The following is a 20,397-nucleotide window of genomic DNA, read 5'->3' as shown; positions in this document are numbered from 1 at the left end:
AGTAAGGAAGGCATCCTAGCCAACCATGACTTATGATACAAACCTACTCTGCTGTCATGACCATCTGTTTTTATGAGACAAGATGTGATTAGGAGATTGCTAATGAGATGTGGAACCTTTCACTTATGGGCCAGAAGTTCAGTTTTGAAATTCCAGTACATACTAAAGTTTGGTGTCATTATCATTAACCTCCATTGTAGGCCAAGAGTTAGTTAACTGCTTCAGAGAACACAGAATTAAATAAATACAGTTGCAGCTTGGAGAATCTAAATTTGGCAAACAGATAATATATCTCCCTCCTTCGCTTAGAAGGTATCCAGTTTGATTTACATTGTTTTGTTCCAAAATCTTTTGAGGTTTTTTGACTTTACACACACACACACACACACACACACACACACACACACACACACCTGACTTTAAAATAAAGTTTAATTCTGATTCCTAAAAACCAAACAAAAACCTAGTTATTTTAAGAATAATTTCTAGATTAGGGAAGGTAGACGGGGAATATTCTACTTTGTTTACAAATACACCTTTTGGTAATGCTATCCCACACCAATAACAGATAGACCAATTGATGTCCTATCCACCAGCATCGCTATGATACATGGCTTTTTCCTGGGCAGTCTTCTGTTCTCCTGTGCTTTATCACTTGGTGATCTCATTGGCTCTCATGGGTTCAATAATCACCTCCTTACAGATGGATCTCAAATTTCTATATTTAGCGCCTGAATTCTGAACTACAATCACATATCAATATCTGTCTGTTAACTATCCATGTAGTTCATAGACAAAAGCCTGGTAGCACAATTTAATAACTTTTTGAAGGACTTAGCAAAGCAAAGTCTCCTAAACATGTGGCTTTCAAAGTGCTCTGGTAGTTCTGCATTGGCTCCTCCAGCTTTCAGTGTTGATCAACTAAATATTTTTATACTACATTGGTAACCTTTGGAGTGCCTCTCCCCCAGTCAGGTCCTAATTTTTCCAAATAATTATTGACCGCTTTGATTATTCTGATTACTGGGAGCTGAATATAAGCAGGCACAATCTGAAGTTAGCAAAGAAGATTGTGTTGTTGGTAGATGAACAAATAAAGGGATGCTGTCAGAACTCCATAGCAGGGCCTATAGAACTTCAATACACCTGGTAGAAAGAAAAGTAGCAACAATGATTCTACTTTAAGGTGAAATCAGATTAAGGATGGAAAATGATGGATTTGGAGTAGACAGAACAGGATAGTCCAGAAACATTTGAACTGGAATCCTTGGTCTAAGAGAGGTTCAAGGGAAATCTCTGAATCTGGAAGACCCTGAACATGAGTTCTTAACTTTTCTTGTGTTTGTGTTATGGATCCCTTTGGCAGTTCAGTAAAGCCTATGGACCCCTTCTCAGAATACTGTTTTTAAATGCACAAAATAATATACTTAAGATCTTAAAGGACACCAATTATATTTAAAAAACAGTTATCTATCCATCCATCTATTTACACACACATATATAAATATATGTACATATATACATCCATACAAGTGTATATACACATGCATGTACCCACATATACACAGACACATATATCCATGTTTATGACGTCCTGGTCCTATATTGATGACAGGTGTGTGATAAAGACTATCGAGAAAGGCCTAGAGTATGTAAAAGCAAGCAAAAGGCAATTGACTTCTTAGCCTAGTCTTTGTCTAATGCACATGTATCATCTGTACTTTCATACCAGAAAATGTCACGGTGGATTCAATCACCAAAAATTGTTCCTGCAGAGTTTTTTTTTTTAAGCAATCAGGGTTAAGTAACTTGCTCAAGGTTACATGGCCAATTATTTCTGGGTGTGGTGCTAAGTATCTGAGCCCAGATTTGATCCCCAGGTCATCCCGACACTGGAGCCAGTGCTCTTACTCGCTGAGCCACCTGGCCGCCCCTAAACAATTGGGGTTAGGTAACTTGCTCAAGGTTACACAGCCAGGTGTTTCTGGGTGGGTGCCAAGTGTCTGAGCCTGGGATTCGATCCCCAGGTCTTCCGACACTGGAGCCGGTGCTCTTACTTGCTGTGCCACCTGGCTCCCCCCCTGCAGAGTTTTAATGCCTGGCTCTCCTAACCCATTTAATGATACAATTGGTGTGTGCTTTTCAACTTATTTAGGGTAAGTTGTTGTGTTTGTCCTTTGTTCTCAAAGAAGACCATGACATCAGGGAAATGATGACAGGACTGGCAGGTGACTTTGATTTGAGCAAGGGAGGACTGTGTAAGTTCACCAGTCTCATTTTCTCCTCCAGAGTCATCTGTATCCAGTGGCCATATAATCATCAGGATGACTGGAGATGGCCCAAGATGCAATGGGAAATTGGCCCTTTTAGGTTAAAGCCTTTCCAGGTTCTCACCTTGAATAAGGTAATGCCCATCCAGTGAATAGGCCTCTTTAAGAAGTGAGTCAAGGGATGTCCCCTTTAATTAAAAAAAAATCAAACTAGGAGGGGAAGACTGAGGGTTGCTGGCCAAAAGATAAACAGCGAGCACAAGAAGGGACAAGATGCCTGGATTTTACAGAAGTTTGCACAAGATAAGATTTTCACTTCATTAGAAGTGGAAATTCAGTTGATATTTGGAGTATTAAGCTGAAAGTCAGAGACCCCTAGATAAGCAATGTGGATCCTAGATATGATCAGTGAAGAAGAGAGTTAAGTTTTAAATCAATTTTTTTTCTCAGCATCAAAAGACCCCTGAGGAGCAACTTTGTGAATGAAATTAGTTTAGCAAATAAATCATTCAGAGAACATTCTTAAAGGTTCATAAGAGAGTCCCTTCAGAGGAAAAAACACAAATATATGGTGAGAGTGGGAGCAGATTAATCTAGCATTCAAATGTATATACATATCAGAAAATACTGCTATAACACCATGCATTCAATCACCTCTCTCACCCTCCATGAATTCCTTGGCAATAATGGTTCTGGTACTGATTTGTGACAAAAGGAAATATGTTGCTTTCCCAGGATCTGAACTTAAAGATGGTGCTTAACCTTTTTGATTCTTCCCACTCTATACCAAGTTAGACCATAACCATAATTCAAACAGCCATTCCTTACTTGTGACAACCAAAATCCAATGTAGGCATGTTTTGTAGGGAAGTTTGTTTACATGACAAATCATGACCATTGCTTCCTGATAGATTGGGATATTCTACTACTTTCTTTTGGTTTTGGGTGAATGATTTGGTAGATTGCTAGAGTGTGACCATAGAAGATGATTAGATTCAATCCATTCTGCCCCAGAGGGTAGAACTAGGAGTAGTGGGTAGGAATTTATGGAGAGGCATTCGTCATGTCAATAGACTGAAAAGAACCCAACAATTAATGCTGTTCAAAAATGGCATGGATTCTCTTGAGAGACAAAGTTCTCTGAAGGTATTTAAGCTAAGTCTGCATGACCACTTGTCAGGGATATTATAGAAGTATTTTGAAATTTGCGTAAGGGATTGAAACACACCCTTAAACATCCCTCCAATCATGGAAATTCTTAGATTATGTGATACTTTGATTGGTTACCAAGGCCAAAAAAATTTATCAACCTCTAGTCAACTTCCTGACAGTGGACTTTTCTGTAATTTGAGGCTGATGGTAGGATAGCAGAAATATACACAGTCTATTACAGGGATCATATTTTATTTCTCATCACCTGTAATAAAGTCATACTTTTACAAAACTGTCTTGAAAATATGTACCTGTTTGATAGCTTACTAAAAGGAGATATAGGAGGCAAGAAAGATGACCAGAAGGATAATGATATACTACCCTTGAAGTCCTGAGCTTGTAAAGCAAGAAGCTTATCATCGTGCACAACAATGCTAATACTTTTGAATGTCAACTGAGATTCAGCACATTATATGCATTAGCTACAAATATTGGCTATCCATCCTGCCCAATGGCTTCAGAAATTCAGTAAATGAATTTAAATTTGAGATATTTACCAACTTCCTTTGCCGGGTTGTGTGTAAGAGACAGATGTAGTATGAATAGTTGGAAAAGTAAAAAGAATTTTGTATGCTGGTTGGCAAGGCAAGATAGAAAAATCTGAACTGCTTCTCACTTTCTAGACTTTCTAGGGTAGCAAAATTAGAGCATTTTCACTTTTCATGAGAAACATGAGGGAAAATAACAAAGAATTTTCTGTTGGAGGTAGATTGATACATAGTAGGCTGAGTTGATTATGCAAGAAAATTGTCAAATTTTCCTCTTAAAACTCTAAAACCAGGTAGATATATCTAGAGATATGTGTGAACTTAAAGACTTTACAGACAGATCCATCCATGTCAGCTCACTGAAATCTTTTTTTCTTACAAAAGTAGAAAGGTCTGACTCCCAATACTTAATTTCCATTTGATTAGAACCCGAGATGTTGATATTTTAGCTACTTTCTTTAGAAAAGGAGAGAGGGAGAGAGAGGGAGTGCGGATTTGTTTGATCACCTCAAAGATATTCATGAATTCCTATAGTTTGGTGCTTTAAAAAAATGAATAGTCATTGTTCTACTTGGAGACCATTTCATGCAGTATCTGTACTATATTTCCATAAGCACCTGGAACAGGACTAGGGGAGTAAGTTACAATGGACACTTCTGTCCCCAAGGAGTTTACAAACTCTCATTAGTGTGCATAGTACTTTATGATCTTTGAAAGTAGAATTTGTTAGGGAAGAATGAAACTATTCTTATATCTTAAAGTAAAGGCTGGTGAACTTAGATTAATTGCAAGAATAATCTTGGTCTTAGAGAATAGGTGATAAAACTTGATAAAGAAAAGGGGTAGTGAAGATTAAACAGTCATTTCTCATGAACTGACTTCAGTCTACCCCTGAGGAGCATATAATAAGACATAAGATTATACTGGAAATTTACTACCATATTTTTTTAAAATCAATACAATTTCTGTTATAACAAGAATAAGGTTTTACAATATTTCCAGACCATCAAGAAAGTTAAATCTATGCTGTGGGTCCAACTACAGCATAAGCTTTATGAAGACATGTACTAACTTGCATAATCTTTGTGCCTCTTTCCCAGTGCCTCGCAGTTCTCTACATATATGAGGCACTTAAGACAGTTTAATGTTATGATGGTGGGGCCATTTTTAATATAACAGGATATTGACTAAGTTTCAGCTCTTGGCCTGGATGACATGAGCTATATGCAGGAAAAGAGTTAGAGAACAGATTTAATTGAGTTATGATAAAGCGCTTGGAAGTTAAGATGTATCTGTAAGAAGTTGATGCCTTGATGAATCACTTTGAAAATATCCATATAATGGATATATTTGGCTCTGGCCCTGTTCATTGAAAACTTGCCTACAAAGAGTAACCAGCAACATCACAGAATGAAACAATTATGATATTGGTAATAAAGTTCTGAGTGATGTCCAGCATATCACTAGAGAAAACACTAAAAATAGAATCTCTTTTCCTATAAATCTTCCTAAAACAAGCCTTGTGTTGGAAACAAAATATATCATTTTTATGGAGAAAAAAAATAAGAATTTCTCATGGACTCTTTACAATTTTCTCCCAACCAGTTATATTTCCAAAAGTCAGTACTTGGAAGTTAACTGTATAACTGGTGACAGAGGAAGAAAGAAACATGTTTTCATTCTGGAGTGACATTTGCTGCTTATACACACTTTAGTTGCACTACCTGTTCAAAGTGCAGATTAAATAACAACAACCAAAAGAAAATGCAGAAACTTAAAGAATTCTTCACCATGTTTGACCATCAAATTTTGACTCTCTGGTGACCTGTTACTGGCAGAATGGCTAATTCAGATATGTAAAAACAGCCCTTTGTTCTACTAGAATATTACCTTCCTGGAGGTAGGGACCACAAATTTATAGGAATTTTTTTGTTAAATTATACATGTATTTTTAAGGAATAAAACATATCAAAGATGTGCACAGTTTCACGTACAGTTACCTTTTGTTTTTCTTTGTATATTAGAATTGTTTTGTTCATTAAGTTCATAATTAGCTAGGTGGTGCAGTGGATAAAGAACTGGACCTAAAGTCAGAAAGACTCATCTTCCTGAATTCAAATCTGGTCTCACATACTTACTAGCTGTGTGACCCTGGGCAAGGCACTGAATCTCCTGTTTGCCTCAGTTTCCTCATCTGCAAAATGGGCTAGAGAAGGAAATGGTAAGCCACTCCAGTGTCTTTGACAAGAAAACCTCAAATGGAGTCAAGATGAGTTGGACATAACTGTAATAACTGAACAAGCATAATAATATTTTTAATAATTATAATAATAAATTTTTAAAGGAAAAGGGGGACATATGAAATATGAGTGGTTTCTATGGTGAACATGTGATGAGCATCTGACTCTGACTCTACTATTCAACTAGGTTGTGGGAGTCAGAACAAAGGCCAAGATATTGGTAGAAGAGGGTAAGCTTAGGAAGCCAGGGATCAAGCATCCAGTTGGACCATAAAAGCCAGACAAAGGACAAGGAGAGAATCCTGGTGCTAGTTGGGGGCTCAGTGATGTTTAGAATAAGTACTTGATTAGTAATACAAGCCACAGACTGTAGCATTGGGAAAATGACACTAGCAAAAGGTTCTAACTAAGTCCAAAAGCCTAAGTAACTATTGTTTATTGTAATTTCTAAAATTCCTAACTTAACACCCCTTCAAATGAGTACTTAAATATGTGTGTACAAATACTCAAGTAGAACACAAAGAGGTTCATATATGAAATCTTCAATATCTTACATATGCATATAGATGTATATACATTTATGTGTCTATGTAGATAAGCATATCTGAAAAAAAACTGAAATTTTGTTTTCAGAAACTAGTTATAGAACAATATTTCACATCCTCTGCAAAGATAAGCTCAAAATGGATAACTTAAGGCACTAAAGGTTACCACATAAATGAATTAGAGTGGCAAATGAAGAAGTTATTTTTCAGATCTATAAGTGGAACATTTCATAACCAGACAATAGAAAGAATCACAGAAGATAAAATGGACAATTTTTATTATATAAAGTTACAAGTTTTTGTACAAGCAAAACCAATGCAGATAAAATTTTAAAACGAAACAGGTAAAGGGGGGGGGGTGGAATCTTTACAATAATTTTCACAGCTAAGGTTGTTATTTATAAGATATATAAGGAACTGATTCAAATTTATAGCAATAAGAGCTATTTCCCAATTGAGAAATGGTCAAAGGATATGAACAGGCAGTTTTGAGAGTAAAAACTCAGTCAATATTAATAGCTTCTAAGTTAATGAGATGTTTTAAGTTTTTCTGTCAATGTGCATCAGAGCCTATTATATTTAGCATTTCTTTTGTGGGTAGGAATAAAATGACTCATACCTGATTCATATTACATATTAAGTGCTTTTTAATTGCATCTCCCAGCCCCTAGCTTTGGGGAGACCTAGAATCAAAGTCTAACCTTTAAATAACTTTTCTCTGGTTGAGTACTGAGGTTTAGATTTAATAACCCAAAGAGATCCAAAAAGAAATCTTCACCCCTCTCATTAAGAGCTATGTTGCTCAGTTCTAAATTTGATTGGACCACATACCTGACTCCAGAGCAGAGGGTCCCCTTAGTGAGAGGAAGGGGATACAGTAACCACAGGACTTTGGGCCGAATAATATTTTTAATATTACACAAAGATAATAGAATCATGCATTTACAACTGGAAGGGACCTCAGAGGTCATCTGGTTCAACCCTCTCATTTTACACATCAGAAAACTGAGGCCAAAAGAAGTTATGTGAATTCCTCAAGATAACAGATAGGGTGAAAGCTAGCATTTGAAGTCAGACACTCACAAATCATAGAATTAAAAAGGATGGGAGGAACCTTAGAAGTTATGTGGTCTGGGATAAAAAGACTTGCCCAAGGTGTTTGCAGCTAGTTAATGATAGGGTTGGAATTAGAATCAGGTCTTCTAACTTCCAATCCATTGCTATTTGGAAAGTTTGGAAATGTTGATTTACAGCTATTGAAAGGAATGAATATTTTTCTGCCTAAAATTACCACTAATATAATATTCCAAGTAAAACATGTGAATATAATCTCTTTTTCAATGCAAAATTATAAAATAAAATTACAGGAAATCAAGAGGAAACACCACACCCAAAATGGTTGCTGAAGTTTTATCCCAAGAGATTCTAGAGAAATAGAGAAAATTCCTTTAATATGTGTCATTTAGCTTTGTAAAAATATATAATGTCACAATCAGAAATAAATAACTCATTGTGGTTAGAGATGTGAAAATGTAACTTTGTTGTTTGCCAAAACCTTAGGAGGCAAATGTTTTGTTCAGTTATTGATATTATCTTAATTTTGTTTGGGAAAGGCAAATTTTTTAAAAGTGTAAACAGAGATATTTTAAGTGGTTAAAACAGGCTAAACAAAATTTGGAAAAATTTAAATTTTTTTAATATTTTCTTTTTTTTATTTCCAGTGGGGGTGGGGAGAAATTTTTTATTTCCTAAAATAATAAAAAAGCAATTGATATTCATAAACTAATGCTCCCATCTTGTGGAATTTTTCAGAGTTGCTAATAAAGATTTTTTAAATCTCTTGCACACAATAGGGCCCTAGCAAATGCTTATTGAACTGAAAGTAATTAATTGGATTGTTGTACTTTTACAACTATAGGTCTGCAGTATGCCTATGACATTACATTTTGGAACAGGCCCATTGGTCAGATGAAGTTGAGGTGAGGATTAGAAATGAGCATTAGAATAGAGTTTACTAATTTATGACTTAACTGACATAGGTTTTATAAGTTGATATTTAAGTTATTAAATATTGTTTTCTAATAATGGGAAAATAAATTTATCATTTGTTATAATTGGATAAGTTTGACGTTATTATCTCAGTTTTACATGCATCACCTAGGAGTTCTGACCCAATTCATATAATGGGCCCTGAATACAAAGCTCTCCAAGACTGAAGGCACCCTTTGCATTTATATCTACTCAAAACTGTAGTTCAAATCATAACTAATATGGTCACTTCATTTAGTCAGAAGACACAATCAGTTTAGAAACTGAAGACATTCAATGAAATAGTATAGTAATAAAAGTAGAGATAAAATATTTCCACTATAAATAGAAATACACTTATCCACAAATATACATATGATCATTGGGAAGAATGAACAAACATATGTTGAGAGGAACACACATAGAGAACTCATGTAGGCTGGGTCCACATGTGGAAATGTCATGTGTAGAAAATGATATAGAGGCATATTTAGAAAACACACAGCCATGGCACATGCATAGGGATAATGCACAACCTCACTTGAATATATGTACAAGGTCACATATTTGTGAAACATTTGTGTCCAAGACACATGTGCAGAGGAAACTTGTGCCTCCAGCATCACAGAGACACTAATGTCTTCTGGGGATATTGTTGCTTTGCTCCTGTTCAGCTTGCTCTCCACTGGTATTTCATGGGATACCATCTCTTCTGGGTCTGTTGTCTCTACTGGAGGGGTAGTCATATATAGCTTCTGTAAAGTATGTAATCTCTTCCAGGTATAGGGACATGACATGTAGTTCCAACCAAGAGTTATTCCCCATCATTCTTAAACAGTTGTTATTTCCTCAGGCAGTAAGTATCTGATAAGCATCGACTATGTGCCAAGTGCTGTGCTGGGTGAAGGAGGTAAAAAGGAAAGTAAAAGGTGTTCCCTGTTCTCATGGGCGGGGGAGGTGCTACCGTTATTGTCAATAGCTTGTAAGATCTCTCGTGGAAATGAGATCATGTAGCTTCCCTTGGATTCCACATTCTTGACTTAGTTGAAGTTCTCAAATGAGCTGCTATCTCTTCCTCATAAGAGAGAGAGAGTGGTCTCTGTCTTCTCCATTTAAATCTAAATCCCAGAAGATTAAATCACAACTATTTTAAAAAGAGAAAGTTCTATTACTCAGTCATCAGACCAGGAAAAATCTGTTATCAGCTTCTTTTCCTCGAAGGAGATTGTGTCAATTCTCAGAGACTTGGGTGAAATGATTGGTTCTCAGGGGTATGCCACAGACAGCATGTACCAGCTCATGAAAGACAGATGTTAAATTTTAAATGTTAAATGTGAGCATTTTCACCTTGAAAATCAGCAAGTGCTACAAATCAGAGTTTGATTTAGTCTTCTGTTTACTGTCTCCTAGTCTTTAGAAAGGGATAGAGAAAATGCTAATAATGAAGATTAAACCTAAATGTTTGTCATATGTACTTTTCCCCCTGGAATCTGGTTGTCAAATACCCCCAGGTGGCTCCTTTTTCATAAAGGAGATTTCTCATCCCAGGGGGCAACCTCACTGGAACACCTAACAGTCCCACCTTTTTTTTAAACATCCACTTCCCTATTGCTAACTTCAGTGTCTCTATAAAATAATCTCTCTTACTTTGGATTATAAATTCCTTGTGACTCCCTGTTTAATATTCAATGGTATTAGTTGAAAGTGCCCTTCCAACAAATTGCCAAGTGGTCTTTGGATCAAGCTTTTTCAATCCCCAAATTCTTGATATTTCTCTTGTAATTGAATGGGAGGAAGAGAGAGAGAGAGAGGCATAAGCACTAAACTCAGAGGGAAAGAATATTATATTTTCCCTGCCTAGCTACATTCCTGATTTTATTACGTGTGTGTTATCAGCAACTAGCCAGCCTACATACAGAGGAGGCATGTTAACCTATCCCTTATTGTAATGACAGGATTTTAAACTGGCAAGAAGGGAGCTACTGAAATCTTCTTCCTACCTCCTTTACCCCATCTCTTAGTGTCTAAAATTAATAATAATAATAATAGTTAGTAATTATGTAGCGCTTAGTATGCATCAACCACTGTGCTTTAAAAGTACTATCTCATTTGATCCTCACAACATCCCTGGGAGGTAGATGACCTGGGAGGGAGGTGTTGTTATTATCTCCATTTTACAGTTAAAGAAACTGAGACAAACGATTTGCCCAGGGTCACACAGACAGTAAGTGTCTGAGACTGGATTCAGAATTCAGGTCTTACAGGAATTGCTTGGACAATAGCTACCACATTAAATTGCATTATTCTTTTATAAATTGGACTGTGAGCTTATCAATGAGGGAATATCCAGTGAGGAACTTACCTCTACCCATTCTCTGCAAGTTACTCTTCACTGAGTAGAGGGTTGCCTAAAATCACTAAATATTAAAAATTTCAAAGCTAGAAGTTACCCTACAAATTTAGTTCCCTTTTTTCATTTTACACATGGGGAAATGGAGGCTAAGTAGGGTAAGTAATGTGGTCAAAGTTACACTGATACTAACAAAGCCAGTACTTTAATACAGATCTATTGAGTCTTCTAGCCCATGACTTTTCCCATTATGGCATGCTTCCTGGCACTCATCAATAAATTTTCCCTTCATCGTTTAATCCAGGCATATAATGCCAAATATTTCAAGTATCATCTTAGAAAAATGCATTTGACTTTGTAGGCATTGTAAAATCATACTTTTCCATGTGAATAAAGTATCAATGCATGTTCCCAATTTCTTCCACTTTGTGAGAAGTATAGCATGTCATTTTAGTATCTACTCCAAAGCATAGAAGGGTAAACTCTGTTAACTGCATTTATAAATGGGCCAAGTTACATGCTCTGGTTTTTAGGGAGAAATAATTTTCTGTGTGTGTGATAGCACTCAAGGCCTGAAAAACCAGTGTCTCATAATCACCAAAGGGGTAAGCAAAAATCTAGAGAGATCAAATCCCAGTGATGTTTGCCCAACTATTTTCAATTTCTTTTGGCTCCCCTTACAGTACAGCAGTTAAATGTGCACTATTACTGACATATGATAGTTATTTTCTCGAAATGTGCAACTTTCCCACTGCCTCATGGCAGTTATTTGGAGAATTGGGATTTGACCCAGTAAGTAATGATAATATTTCATCTATTCCAATAATCAGGCTGTAAAAAGTGAGATTTTAAGGTTTTAGGGAAGATTTATATTTATTTTTTTTAATGTTTACATTTAGGCTGCCAAGGGAAATGCTCCAAAACTGGGATTTAATATTAGAGCTTTTACCCACAAAACCCACCCAGGAGATTCATGTTCCTCTGGGACTTCTGTTCATTTAGAAAGCCCTAATTAGAGACTGTTGATTCTAAGTTCTTCACTTGTCTGTATAATTTTATAGCATTAGCTTCAGCAATGCCATACCTTCATTGTCCAGGAAGGAAAGAGGACTGCTATTTTCCAAATTTCATTTCTTACCTTTAAAGGCTATAGATTTAATTCATCCCTTGATAAGTATGCAAATGAAATAAAGATCCTTAGGTTCCTGCCACATGATATCTAGCATGGAGGGAAAAGACTGGTTCACTTGTTGGATATGTCAACTGAGACAAAGAGGACAATAGAGAGTGACTCTAAGTCACTTCCTACATAATGATTGGAAATATGGTGGTGCCCTGAGCACCAAATAAAAATAAGAAGGATGGGTTTAGGGGAAGAGATAATGATATCTATTTTGGACATGTAGAGTTTGAGATGACTACATGGCATAAATACCCCAACAGTATCAGGGGATGGAAGGGTGGCTAGAAAGAATACAACTGAGAAACAAAGGTTAAGTATGGCAGGGACTGTTTTGATATGGTAGACTACATAGGGGTGGGGAGGTAAGGGAAGCACTAAGGAAGGGAGTTCCAGACCTTAAAGGCTTAAGTCCTAGGAACTACCCAGACCTTAAAGGGTTAAGTCCTGGGAACTATGAAGGTCTTTCCTTCCCAGACTGATTTTTTTTTTGCAAAGTCAAACTAGGCCATCTTTTGTATCAATTCTCACCTAGTCTTTAATCAATGAATGGGTGTTGCCTCAGACAAACAGATCTTTGCTTTAAAAGGCCAGTTAAAAAAACTGAAAGATGTTAGCTTAAAAAGGCCAGGATCTTTCACTGCATCTGGAGCCATCACCAGTCATCCTGACCTGTGTCTTGCCACTACACTCTCATCACTCTGAAAGAGATAGTGAGACTGATGACTTTGCATATCCCTGCTTCACTTAAATCCAATTTACTTGCAAGTCAAGACATCACCCTCCTGACAGATATCATTGGTCCTCTTTGAAAAGGAATGACAAACAACAAATCCAACAGTCTTTAGTCTGATGGTTTCATGGCAGTGAAGCTGGTGAAGAGAAACTAAATATTAAATTGATTACTAATTGGTTATATTTTCTTTAAAAATTTTTCAATACATCTCTAACTATGTGATCTCATCAATGTGGTTTTGTTGTGCACTTGTTTCAGTCATATCCAACTCTTTGTGATCCTATTTGAAGTTTTCTTGGCAGAGATCCTGGAATGGTTTGCCATTTCCTTCTCCTGTTCATCTTACAGATGAGGAACTGAGGCAAACTGGATTAAGTAACTAGCCCAGAGCCACACAACTCGTGACAGTCTACAACTAACTCATCCTGGTACATAGATAGATATTCCTGAAGATAATTCTTCCTGATGTCAGGTCTGGCCCTCTATCCACTGTGCAATCCAACTGCCCAATGTAGGTAACCCACCTAATGACCCAGATCATAACCAACTCATTTCTGGTCCATGGTTACCATGGCTGTGCCTCTTTGGGCTTAGCTAGGCTAATCCCCAGAAAGCATATTGCTTGGCTTCCTTCCCACAAAGCAGAAAAATCTCTTAGGACTTGTGATTCACTGATTAGGCCTTAGAGAATCTTAGGTCATCTTTACCCCCAAACAAGGCATTGGAGGAGGTCTTTGCAGAGTTGAGATGTTTCAAACAATGCTAAATTTGCTTCACTTCCTATAGGAGCTCAAAGTGGAGCCACATAGTGTTTTCCCAACCTATACTTCACATACGTTGTTGTTATTCAGTTGTTTCAGTTGTAACCGACTCTTTGTAACCCCATTTAGGACTTTCTTGGAAAAGGTACTAGAGTGGTTTGCCATTTCCTTCTCCAGCTCATTTTTCAGATGAGGAAACTGAGGCAAATAGAATTAAACAATTTGCTCAGGGCACACAGATTTGAACTAAGAAAGATGAATCTTTCTGACTCCAGGCCCAGCACTCCATTCACCTATCTGCCCTTGGATTTCACACGTAGACAAGATGTAATCATAGGAGAAGGGGACCTAGCCCAGATGGTTTAGACTAGATATATCAGACACATAGCCCATAGCTCACATGCAGTCTACAACACTCATGAGTATGGCCTGAACCAAATTAAAATGTAACTGGGAAATATTTAACAAAATGAGCAAAACATAATAAATATAGATAATGTTACTATGTTATTTCATAAGTCAATATGAGGCCCACAAGGATCCTTCTCTAAGGTTTAGTGGCTCCTGTTTCTATCTGAATTTGACCCCACTAATTTAAATTCCAAGCTGATAAAGAAAGCAGTGAGATTGAAGGGTCTCCCAGTCATAGATGTTGCCCACCAGGCACAGGAACTGGAGCAACATTTTCACAATTCCTCAAAAAACTCTCTGTCAATTCTATTCAAGAGATGTTTATTGAGGGCCCACTTTGTATGTATAAAGGATTGTGCCAGATTACATATGGAATGAAAAGCAGACTAAAACACAAGCCTTGACTTCAAAAGCAGTGACAGAAACAAGAGTAATTCTTTAAATAATTATAAAAAATAGGCTATGATCCATCTACCTCAGGTTTGGCTTCCCAGAAGTAGGCATTAGGGTTCAATCATACACACATACATCAGGGGTCCATGCTGGGATATTCACAAAAGGGAAAAACATGGCCACTTAGTACTTCAAATTGGACTGCAAAGCACATAGCAGGACCCCTAGCAACATCCACATATGATTTTTAAAATTCAAGACCTAAAAGAAGAGTCATCAATTAGGAATTCTTGTACCTGGGAAAATATTACCATCCTAGTGTGATAAGGAAGCAGGTAAAGCAGAGTGTGACATTCAGAGCATAGTCTGATCCTTCTGTGAAGTGGGGGAGGAGGGTGACCCATTCCCCAGAATGCCTGAACTATTCTTCCGCTATACACCCCAGCATGATCCAGACAAACTGGAAGGGGAAAGGCAGATAGGAAGGTAGGCCCTAGGAAAGGCCCTGTAATTGGCACCCTGGGGTCAGGTAAAGGAATGGTACTATGAGATCTTACCAGGAGGCCAGAGAGCTATCACAGGAAAAAACGCCCTTCAGATATTGGCAAACTAGGACAAAGTCCCAGTCCTCCCATTCTATGTTACAGATCTGATTGAGAGAATAGGGAATGGAGAAGACAACGTGCGGATGGGACTAGAATAAAAGTCTTTACGTCCAGGCCCTTCAGTCACTATTTGAAGAAAGCAGACTGAAACCTAAATCCATCTTTTTATTTTATTTTTTTACAAAAGGCTTGACATTCTCCATCCTTCGTTCTATCAGCATTCTTCTCTTCCTGCAAGGTCTATCCAGTTCCCAGAATTCCTCAGGCTTGTTCATCTGTCTCAGAGCTCTCATGCATTGCCCTGGCCTCTCCACTAGAAATTTCTGCCCCTTGAAAACAAACCTATCCAGTACTTCATTCTTGCAGAATTGGCTCTCATTGCTTTACAAGTACTTTGTGCTGATGGGAGACCCAGCAGGAAATGCTGAATATGTTTATCCTTGAAGAAATCACTTCACCACCTTACACCACAGTTTCCTCATCTATAAAATGTGGGGTCTAAAGCCTATCATGCTATGGATGCCCTAATGCATAAACACTTTAAGAACTGCCTTCTGGAGACAGATAGCTCCCTATTTATTGTTCATCCAATTAATGACTCTAACCTTGGGGATTTCAAACCAAGTTAAGAGGTGAAAGCAGCATAAAAGAAATGGTATTTCAGGGATAGGAGTGCCCCTGAAACCATACCACAAAGGCAGCCACCTCCACCTATGCTCAGGCTGGCACTGCTGATAACATACGTACCCAGGCATTCTCAGAGATGCACAGCTGCCTGTACACCAGAGGAGGAATGCTCTTCTTAGCAGCATTTAGGATCCAAAGTTTGGTTATGACCAAGGAACTCCACTAAGATAAAGCATCCCCTCTCCCTAAGAGCAGTCATGCCAGCCCCTGCCTAGCAAAGAAGCTGGATGAGGTGTGGAGAGAATAGTGTCTCCCATCTACAAATCCAAAGAGACCCTCACTGGGTGCTCCCAGTGGTAGAGTGAAGGCTCAGGAGAATATCTGGGGGCTTGGGAGGAGGGGCAGAATAATTCAGCAAAAGCGATCCTTCTTTCCTGTTCTTTGGCAGTCCTCCTCTGTACTCTCCTCCCACTCCCCAGTAGAGTAAGGAAGAATGCTTTAAATAGCCAGAAAATACATGAGAACAGTGGGCTGGGCAAGATTTCAAAATACCATACACGGATTTTTCAAAAGAATCCAACCAGTATTTCCCAGCAGAATCCCCCCTCCTCACAACCCGGCTGTCCTATATAACAAGAGGACTTTCTGCTCTCTTCTCACGGCCTCTATCCCCTTTATTTTTTTTTCACACTCAATCTTGTGGGTTCCTCTGCAATGACCTCTGGTTGACTCAAAAAACAATGCAAAAAATCCATAGCAAGATCAAAAATACTGATATTTTTACCTTATCAAGACTATTTGGGTAAAATAAGTTTTGATGACATTAAATGAAGCAAATAAATAAAAGCAAACAACAAAAATAAAAAAAATCAAGGCTCTATTTGTTGCTATAGCACATGGAAGTTTGAAATGGCTGTTTTGAGGTGGCAGAAAAACATTGGTTAGGCTATTGAGTGTGGACCTTGTTTTGTGTCCCTTTCCTGGAAAAACCTTTCAACTGCTCCAGAAATACCCAAAGGACTCCCTGGAGGGGGAGGCTAAAAGTATGAGTAGAATCTGAGTTCAAATCCTGACTTTGAGAAAGTCACTTTACCTTTCTCAAGCTTCAGTTTCCTCATCTGTAAAAGGGGGAAAATAGTAGCACCTGCCATTGTTGTGAGAAGCAAATGAGGTAATAAATGTCATGTGTCTTGAAAACCTTAAAATGAGTCCTTTAAGTGAATATGTGTGTATACATATACACACACATATATATAAGATGCTATTATTTATTATTATCATTGTGATGGAAAGAACACTGGCTCACCAGTCAGAGAAACTGGGTTCAAATCCTACATCAGATGCTTTCTTATTGCATATCATTAGGCAGGTAGTAACCTTCCTGGGCCTCAGTTTCCTCATCTGTAAAATGAGGAGGTTGGACTGGATACACTCTGAGATCTCTTCTAGTTCCAGATCTATGATCCAGAGGTGAAGCTCAGAGAAAATAAGTAATGTATAGCATAGCTAGTAAGTAGTAGGGACTTTTTGAGGGACATTATAAAGAAAAAATTGGTAAGATTTAGTAATGCATCGTATTAGGGTAGGGGGTGTTGTGAAGAACAATGAGGATTCAAAGGTGACTGGGTTTTCTCACTAACTTTGGGTGAATGAGAAGTTGGGGACATGATGAGAGCACAGGCAAAACTAGAGGCAGTCGAACTAGGAAACTAATTTTAGGGAAAGATAATATGTTTAATTTTAAAAGGCCGAGAATGAAACAAGAAGGTAGAAATTTTAGCAGAGATGCATGTTTAGTCCTCAATGAAGACATCAAAGATTTTATTGTTTGATTGGACTTTAAAGGCCCTCAAGGCTATAGCAGCAAGCACCCTAGCATACCCAGGATGGCTGCTAGCACAGGTTCTTTGATCTGCTTTTCTAAAGGAAAGCAACTCAAAAGGGGCAAACAATCTTACTTTAATCAATCATATATCATTTACCTAGTTCAGGTGGAAAAGACAGAACCCTGAACTTCAGAGGATAGAAACAGCAGTTACAAGCAGACAAAAATACAGATAGAGAAAATAACACAGTTCATCAGACAGGGTTTCTAGTTGTCTGACCATTACATCCATACCTAGTTAGTCACCAGAAACAGATGCATCAACATCTGGGTTTTCAAAGCTGGGGGCTCAACAGCTGCCCAGAGTCTCATCTGACCAAATCACACAATTCTTCCCAAATTGAACCCCAAAGCAAAACCTCACCTCAGAGGTATATATATAGCCTTCTTCTGGGTCACAGAACATCACAACCCTCATGACCTGCTGCCTGATTACAAAATATCAATATGTAGGCCTTCCTAAAAAAACAAGCCTCCAGTAAGCAAGCTTCTCCTGTGGGCTCTGCTCCACCAGCCAGCAAATTTCCCACCACAGGCTCCATGTGACCACATTCAGCCTATTAGGGGGCAGAGTATATTTTCAAATCAGGGAAGTTTCTCAAATTCACAGGCTTATTAAAGGGCAGGGAAGATCTTCAAATTCCCTTACCATTACAGAGGCTAACCCCCAACTTTTACAATTGAGGAAACTGAGTCAGAGAGTGGTTAGGTGACTTGCCTAGGCTCACACAGCTAGCAAGTTTCAGAGGCTTAATTTGAACCCAGCTCTTCAGACACTAAGTACAATGCTTTTTCCACTCTGCCACCACCTCTGTTTCTTTTTTTTTTTTTTAAAGAAATTGGGGTTAAGTAACTTGCTCAAGGTTACACAGACAGTCATTTTATGTGGGTGCCAAGTATTTGAGACTGGAACCAATCCCAGGTCTCCCGACGCTGGGGCCAGCGCTTTTACTCACTGCGCCACCTGGCCACCCCACCACCTCTGTTTCTTAGGGCTAAAAATGTAGATCTACTTAAAGATAATTATTAAGAATCTCAATGTGGTTGATATCCTCAATGGAAAGAGTATATATACAGAAAGAAGATGGTGATCCTTTCCTTTACTAAATATAGTACGAAGCTTTGTAAATTATGTTTCTAATTACAAGGCTTCCTACTATTCTTTCCTTCCTGCATTTGTCAAAATACATTAATTAGAAATATTGGTGTCTCCAGTAAAGAGTGTAATTGTAATAATTGGTAGGAATAGTTAACTCCTTCCAATATGGCTTTATGTATTTGGACGATTGTCTGAAGTTTGCTGTAATCCATTCTACTAGCTGAACATCGAGTGGAGAAGTCTTAAGTAACAAAGATTGATTTTACACATCTCACAGGCAGAATGGAGACTGGGTTATTTAAAGGTCTCAAAAAAAAAAAACTTGTCTTGGTTTGGTCATAGTTCTCCCTCAAGGCCTTTTCATTTGCCTGCAAGGGAAGTTTTCAAAAGATGTGAAAGACAGTGGCGCCATGAGAAGTCCAATTTAAAAGCCAGAAGTAGCTAGGGAAAATTGACATCTGAACTTTAAAGGGAAAAAAAAAAGAATCTGACTTTATCTGGTGAAGTTATTATATGTAAAGGTTGATTCAGCTAAAAACCTTTATCAAAATGGCAGTCAGGGCAGTTGTAATATCAAAAATAAATTGGGTTATGTTTGTGCTCTTTGACAGAGTTGATTAAACTCAGAGACAAAGGCCTTGAATGATTAGGATTCGCCTTGATTTGGCAAAGCTATTAACCTTTCCTTAATCTTATCAAAAGGGAAAGGTAGTTCTGTCTCTAGCTCGAAAAGAGGTGAATTCTCCACGACCCCCACTAATGCCTGCTGGGCAGGTGTTTGCAGGTCTAAGTACACTACAATGGGGCTCGATTAGATCTCTGAGCAGAGAAAGTTGAATGTGCATTTTAACTCCAGTTGGTCTCCAATCAGGGCTTCATTTAAAATGCATAGTTTTTCTAGGGAGAGAATTCCCAGAAATAAAAAAATCATATTTAGAATTTCATAGCACAATTTTCTTCACATAGTCAGGTGCATGAAAATGGATTTTTGCAAAGCCACGGTGCTCAAATCTACAAACTTTTGCAAGATCACGTTCAATTGAGAAAATTATTGAGGTCAATACTGAAAAAGAGATTTGCAAAGAGACTGTGCAACAGCTTTGGCTGGAAAAGGCAGGTCAGTTAGCAGAAAGGAGGCCATAATTTAAGACTTTATTATTTCCTACAGGGAACAGGAAACCCTCAGATTGATTTCTTTTTTTCTATTTTATATTTTTACGATTCAAAGTTTTGCTTATTTATAGTTCACTGAGAGATGCAACCTAATTCTCAATATTCTGTAAACCTTTAAAACAGACTTTTAAATAGCTTTTGGCCTACTTATACAAGAGAAAACATTGTTTACTTCAGAAAAATAAAAACAACTTACATTTCTTTGAGGGCAATTCAAGACCAAGAATTGAAGGTGTAGGGGCGGGGCTGAGGCATCATTTTGTCGATGAGGAAAAGCCAAGGAATTGCCTTACTCATGCCTTAGTGCATCCAACATCTGCAAATTTCAAAGAAAGGAACTGTGGTTAATAAACAGGAAATAATATTCATACTATTGCTCCTTATTGTGCATTTA

The sequence above is a fragment of the Petaurus breviceps genome, unplaced genomic scaffold, assembly GCF_028583685.1.
Source record: "Petaurus breviceps papuanus isolate PSGF00001 unplaced genomic scaffold, PetGlider_PUasm1.0 151, whole genome shotgun sequence".
Taxonomy (NCBI): domain Eukaryota; kingdom Metazoa; phylum Chordata; class Mammalia; order Diprotodontia; family Petauridae; genus Petaurus; species Petaurus breviceps.
This window is presented reverse-complemented; position numbering follows the sequence as displayed.